Source organism: Citrus clementina, unplaced genomic scaffold, assembly GCF_000493195.1.
Source record: "Citrus clementina cultivar Clemenules unplaced genomic scaffold, Citrus_clementina_v1.0 scaffold_9, whole genome shotgun sequence".
Classification (NCBI taxonomy): Eukaryota; Viridiplantae; Streptophyta; class Magnoliopsida; order Sapindales; family Rutaceae; genus Citrus; species Citrus x clementina.
In genome coordinates this window covers 9838922-9846656 of record NW_006261964.1, presented here as the reverse complement: position 1 = coordinate 9846656, position 7735 = coordinate 9838922, and positions in this window count along the sequence as shown.

Below are 7735 nucleotides of genomic sequence, written 5' to 3'. Positions count from 1 at the left end.
AATGATTATGGTTTTTATTTCACATGATTAATCGGATGTTAATAAAATCTTTTCATCAATTCTGTCATGCATTATTGATTGTTAGGATTAATATTCGATTAATTCTATGCTTGGATCTATAAAGTTTATACATGATTATCTTTGATTTTATGTCTTTCATTAAATTGTTTACATTGAGTGCTTAGGAAATTTTGACTCTTTGTTATTCAATTTATTTACATGAGATTCTTAGATGTCATATTATTAAGCAGAAAAAGAACCTACATTAGATTTAATTACTTGGGCTTAATTGTTATATCCATGAGATGACATAGATTGATTTCGAGTTGTCACTCTAAAATTGGGGGTTAATTAATAATTAGATAATTACTAGTTGAATAGTGGTGGATTCTGAAACCTTGGTAATTCTTATCTTATTGAATTCTCCTTTATTTTAATTGCTTCCTTAGTTTAATTGGTTTAATTTTCTTAAAAACTCAATTTGCTCAACTAGGTTAGAATTAATATTAATTTTATATTTAAATTAGACTTTTTAATTTATAACAATCCCTGTGGGATCGACCTCGTTACCACTATTCTATCTCTAGATTCGTGCGCTTGCGAGTATATTAAAATTTTCACAACAGTACATCACTTCTCTTTTTTATTTTATAACTCAGAAAAGACAAAAAGGAGCAACGAAGCTGGACCCCTAAAAAAATTGGCCGCAAATAATCAGAGGAATAATGGTTGAACTGCCATCCCCTCCAATGGTAGGAAAAGAGTTGGGTTTTGGGAGGAAATTTCCAGGAATCCAACAACCATCGACTCGAAGGACCAAAAAGCCTGTAGGTTTAATTCAACCCACGTTGCTGGCACAAAAAAAAGGTGTGGTACAGGAGCCATTTTGCACTTGCAAACCAAACCAAACATTTGACTTTCGTCAAAAAGAAAACGAAGGAAAATCATTGCACTGGGAAGATTGGTATCTTGTCTCGCAACCGGAAAGTCATCTGTAAGTTATCATAAATAACTTGTTTTAATATAATGCATTTTTTACCTTTGAATTGATTTATAGTGAATTGTAGGGGTGGGCATTTTCCAGTTCGGTTCGGTTCGGAGCCCGAACCGAACCGAACCGAAACCGATCAGTTCTAAAAAACTCAAACCAAATTGAACCGAATTTTAGAACCCAACCGAACCCAACCGAAATATTTCGGTTCGGTTCGGTTCTAAAATTCGGTTTGGTTTGGTTCGGTTCTCACATGTAAGGCTCCACAAGAAAGGCACAAGCTCTAGTTCATTTAGTTATTCGGCCTAGTAATTGATTTGAAGTAACTAATTCCAGTGGCATGAGCAACGCTGCAACAGTACAGTATGCATATGATGCTCAAACTGTGAGAAGAGAAAATCTAAAAGAAATTGAAAAACTAGTCTACAAATTTTTAAAGGCTTAGAATAATTGCGTCTGGGGAGCTTACTGTGATTCTGCTCCTGGAATCACTGAATGGCTTACTAATACAAAAGCATTCCTTTCAAACACAAACACAGACACGGAATCATTGTAAAGCTTTTTTCCCAAATTAATCATAGTCAATGAAATTAGAAGCATTTCACGATCGTTTTCTCATAACTTATACAATTCCACACTGCCAGCAATTCCACACTATTTTACTTGTACAATTCGACACATATACAATTATACAATTCCACACTGCCAACAACCAATATACACCAACACCTCCACAAATTTAACCCCACATAAACTTCAATTCAAACATAGAGGCCACAACATGGATTAACAAAAAATAATAATAATAACCTGCAGCAATGAAGATTAAAGACGCAGGCTGATGGCAGGAGCAGGGAGGTTTGGACCAGGGAGCATATGTACCTTCCAGATGCTGCAGCAACCAAGATGAGGGTTAACAACGGTGTCACTGTGCTTGAGGGGAGGGGCTGTGCTGCTACTGAGGGGCTGTGCTAGGCGCTGACCGTGGTGTGAGGCGAGGGAGAGACGCGAGGAAGAGACCGAGAGGGGCTGAGCCGAACCGCACCATGCACGCGCAGTGGGGGAAGATACTGCCGAGGGGTGGTGCCGCCGTTGAGGAGCTCCACCGTGAGGAGAGAGAGACACGAGGGAGAGGCGCGAGGGGGAGAGGCAAGGGCAACAGTATGCAATCGTGATTTAGGGATTTGAATTTTGTGATTGAATTTGAAATTTGGTTTTAAATATTTTGTAATTAAATTGAACCGAACCGATCGGTTTTTCGGTTCAGTTCGGTTTTGAACCGAACCAAATTAAAACCAATCGGTTCAGTATTTTTTAAACCATTCGGTTTTTACTCATAGAACCGAACCGAACCAAATTTTTCAGTTCGGTTCGGTTCGGCAAAAACCGAACCGTTTGCCCACCCCTAGTGAATTGTATTGTGTACCCCAAGAATTTTGCTTAGCTTCTTTGGCCGCGCACGTGAGATCCAAGATCTGTGAGCTGGCTCAGTTCTGTATCAAATATTACTAAGAATATAAAAGAATTGAAATTGAAACGAATATAAAATTTGGTTTTGTTTATGATTTATGGTCATTCAATTAGTGTGCTATAACTGATGATTTGCTTTCACTCGTTGTTGATTTGTCTCACTTCCCTTGTTATACAAGTACTGTCACTATGTTAGAATGCAATTTATGCACTAGTTTTGCATTGTTTACTTCCCTTAATATCGATGTTTTGCACTTAATAATAATGTTTTACTTGTGTTTTACTTTTGTAGGTGCAATTTTATTGATTGATGATAAAATTGAGCTAAAAGATGATGTTTAAGGAGGATTGTTCTCTTGGAGAAATTATGAGCGTCAGAAGAACTTTGTTGATAAGGCGTGGGTGCGTACTGTCAACTGCGGACCTGCAGTTTTTAGTTTAACGTGTTTTGTATTTTTGGTTATTTTTGTAATTACGAATTTAATATTTCAGATATTAGTATTTTATTTTAAATAGAATTCTAAAAGAGAAGAGAGAGAGAGTATTTAAGGGATGAATCTATTATGAAAAAGGGATTTGGATTGGAGGAAAACAAAGAAACCCTAGATCTAATTTTTCTCTTCTCTCTATGAAGAACTAAACTTATTTTTCTGGTTGAAGGATAACGAAGCTTTGATTCATCACTAATGTGAAATCTTTCTTGTGCTTTAATTATTTTATTACGTTTTGGGTATTTGTTTATTCTCTGTATTATTTTCATAATTATGTTTGTTAATTAGGTAATTGGCCACTATTTAATTATCAACTTAATCTATTGTCAATTAAATGATTCATCGTATGAAGAATTTAATGTTTGTGACAAATAACATAGCAGAGAGTTGTGTTGTGAGAATAAACAATCTAATTTAAATGAATCATCATATGTGTTGATTAGGATTTGGGTCTCTCTGGTTTTTCAGGCTGTCAATTGATTAAATTCTATGATCGTATCTAGGGTTGTCTATTGCTAGTGGAGGCGTGTTGGTGAACAAGACTCCTACTCAAGCAAGAGAGTTGATATCAAATATGGCTGCCAACGCACAACAATTTGGCAGCAGGCAAGATCCCACTTCAAGGAAGGTGAATGAGGTAAATATTTCTTCTGTTGAACAACGTTTAGATAAACTTACTTCTCTTGTGGAAAAGTTTATGGTAGGTAATGTGCAACAAGTGAAGACTTGTGGTATTTGTTACAATATGGGTCATTCAACTGATATGTGTCCTACACTTCAAGAAGAACACTTTGAACAAGCCAATGCAGTTGGAGGATTTCCAGGCATGCCTCAGAGGAGGTATGATCCTTATGCACAAACATACAATACGGGATGGAAGGATCATCCCAACTTCAGCTATAGAGTTAGGCCGTCAGGATTCCCACAACAGTATCCACCAAGACAACCAGCACCTCCACAGTCAACCTCCAAGTCAGGTATATCTCTTGAAGAAATTGTTAAATCGCTTGCGACTAACACTCAACAATTTTAGCAGGCAACTACAGCAAGCATTCAGAACTTGGAGAACCAAATGAGTCAATTGGCGACTACATTGAGCCAACTAGAGTCTCAAGTATTAGGGAGATTGCCTTCACAATCTGAGGTGAATCCAAAGCAAAACGTTAGTGCTGTCATCCTTAGAAGTGGGAAGGAGTTGCAAGAGCCTAGTAAGAAAGTGACAGAGCATGTAGAAGGTGAGCTTGAGAAGAATGAATTGATGCCTCAATCTCAAGATGAACAACCCACCAGAGCGAAACCCGTACCTATTGTGATACCTCATCCTTTTCCAAGCCGGTTTGCAAAATCCAAGAAGGAGGAACAAGAGAAAGACATCCTTGAGACATTTCGCAAGGTTGAGGTAAATATTCCTTTATTATATGCTATAAAACAAATACCTCGATATGCTAAAGTCCTTAAGGAACTATGCACCTCTAAGAGAAAATTAAGAGGAGATGAAAAAGTTCATATGGGGGAGAATGTTTCAGCAGTTCTTCAAAAGAAACTACCTTCTAAGTGCAAGGATCCAGGTATGTTTACTATCCCTTGTAAAATTGGTAGTGTTAAAATTGAAAAGGCTTTATTAGATCTAGGAGCTTCTATTAATGTCATGCCTCGTTCCATTTATTCATCTTTGAATGTTGGTCCATTAAAAGAAACTGGCGTGATAATTCAACTAGCTGATAGGTCTAATGCATATCCTGATGGGGTATTAGAAGATGTCTTAGTACAAGTTAATGAGTTGGTTTTTCCTGCTGATTTTTATGTACTTGATATGGAAGATGATAACTCCTCTAATTTTGTCCCAATTTTGCTAGGAAGACCTTTTCTTAAGACTGCTAGGACTAAAATGGATGTACATAAAGGAACTCTCACTATGGAGTTTGATAGAGAGGTTATAGAATTCAATATGAATGATGCCATGAAATATCCGAGTGAGGAACATTCGGTATTTTCTGTGGATGTTATTAACCCTATAGTACAGGAAGTTTTTTACAAGGAAAAAATGAAGACATTTCATGATAGAATGATTTTGAGAAAAGAGTTCTCTATTGGTCAAAAAGTTCTTCTTTTTCATTCTAAGTTTAAACTTTTTCCGGGTAAATTACGTTCTTGCTGGGTTGGACATTTTATTGTTACTAATATTTTTCCTCATGGTGCAGTTGAGATTCGGAGTCCGACCTCTGACAAAGTTTTTAAGGTTAATGGTCATCGTTTAAAACCTTTTTATGAAGGTTTTTCGGTGAATATTGTGGAGGATGTGGCTCTCGAGAGTCCCAATTATGGAGATTGATGCATAAATGTGTCTAACCAAAGACATAAAACAAAGGCGCTCTTTGGGAGGCAACCCAAATGATTTGTTTATTTTGGTTTTTGTTATATCTTCTTTTAATTTTGATTAAGATTTTTTTTTTTAAAATAATGTGTTTACTTATTTTGGTCAGAAGAAAATTTTTAATAAGGCGTGCCCACGTCTTAACTAATAAGTACTTCTGTAATTTTTAAAGTAAAATAGTTTTAAGGCGTGCCCACGTGCTTATTAGAAAAGTACTTCTGAAATTTTTAGTGTCTCAAAGTGATTCATCACTAAAACAAAAAGAGTTTTTTTCCTTATTTTCTTTCTTATATATATATATTTATTTATTTATAAAAAAATGAAAAAAAAAAGTTTTTTTCCCTTCTTTTCTTTCTTCTATATATATATATTTATTTATTTTTAAAAAAAAGAAAAAAAACAAAAAATCACAAATCACTGTTCACAAATCCCTAATTCAAAAAAATTCACTGTTGATTATCGTTTTCCCGCAGCAACCCTTAGCTCCAGCGCGCAGAACCAACTGCAGCCGCATCAGTCCCACCTGCAACGCAACTAGCAGCAACGCGAATCAGCCTCAGCACAGTGCATCAGTCCCGCGCGCGCAACATAGCCGAGCAACAGCAGACGAGCAGTGCGCAACAGATCCGCAATGCAAGCCCCCGCGCACGCAGCACCAACAAGCCCCCCCCTCGCGCGCACAACACAGCCACGCACCAGCATCCCGCACGCAACCAGCAGTGCGCAACCAGCCCCAAGCTGCGCAGCAAGCTCCAGCCGAGCAGCAACGCAATGCAACCAGCCTACGCCCTGTATTCCAGCCGGGTAAATCGAAATCCATGAGTGAAATTATTGTAACAATGCCGAAGAGGAAAGCATCTACTTCCAAGTCATCGAAAAAGACACTCGTCGCAAAGAAATCGAAGATTGCCGCTCCCACTACGGTTTCATGGAACACAATTTCGGATTCACGCCAAGCCGTAAGACAAAGATCGAAACATGGAAAAGGAATGAGTGTTTTGCCACTTGCGGAATCCAATCTCGGAGGGTGCCTCGCATTCGCGACTCAACAAGAGAAAGATAGGTGTGGTCGAATTCAAGGAGGGGAGATTTCAGTTTACTGAACCAGGACCCACTCAACTTCCGAAGAAGCTTTATGCTAGGAGTGGTGCTACCTCTGATGACGAGTTTGACGACGACACTGCTGCCCAGCCAACTATTCCTTCTACATCCGCACCACCTTTGAGCATTCAGTTAGAGAAAATGGAGCACAAGTTGAACAAGATGGAGCAGAATTTGGCTGCATACTTCGAGAGTGTGGGATTTACCCCACCATTTCCGCCAAGCCCATAGACGTTATGTGGATCAAAGCTCACAATTCAGGGAAGTTTCTTTTTGCCCTTAATCTTTTATCCTTACGCTTTAATTTTTATGTGAGCTTTGATTATCTTACATTGGGGACAATGTAAGTTCTTGGTGTGGGGGAGGGATTTTTGCATTATTGATGTCTGGAAGTAGTATTTTCACTCTACTCATCTATTTTCACTCTACTCATCCTTAAATGATTTTGGAGTTAGTATGCTTCATATATTATTATTTTTTTCTTTTTTTTTTCCTTTCTCACTACTCTTTTCCCATCTATCTCAAATTATTTACATATATTTTTATTCTATCATACTCTTTCATTACTCATATTTTATCTTTCACTTTTCATATTACTACATACATCTTTCTCACTTCTTATCCTTTTTACCTTTTTTTTTTATATCACTCATACATTTTTCTCATTCTACACCACTATTGATGGTTGATTCATTTGAAGAATGTACATGATTTGATGGCAAATTTACCAACTTTGTGAGGATTTGAGCCTATGAGCAACCACTTTGCTCTAATATTTTTGTTATGTGAATATCAATCTTAGTTTGTTTATTCTAGAACTTGCTTTGTTATGCATGTTAAAGCCGCATTACGGGATTTTATGCATTAAAATGATAAGGGCAAACCCTTTTCCATTTTTCTATTCTCGCATTTTTTTTCTCTACCCGAAGATCTTTATTTGCTATCTTTGTTTGAGCCTTAACCATTACCCATCTAATTCTCTCCGTCTACTTAACCATTTTTCTTCTTTTTGAGCCTCAATTTAAGGAGATTTTTGGACTCATTGTGTGGATATATTTTGTTGTTTTTTTTACCTTGTATTAAAGTTTCTCAATTAGATTAACAAGCATTATGCTTGAATTAAATTGTGCAAGGTTCGTTTCTTTTATTTGATTCATCAAAAAAAAAGGAAAAAGAAAAAAAAATTAAAAAAAAATCGAAAAAAAAATGTTTACATTCGTGGTGACTTGAGTAGAAATAAGCATTTTGATTTCATAAGTTCATTCAATGAGTTCATTCTTCTCATTTTGATCTCTTTTTCTTTCATAG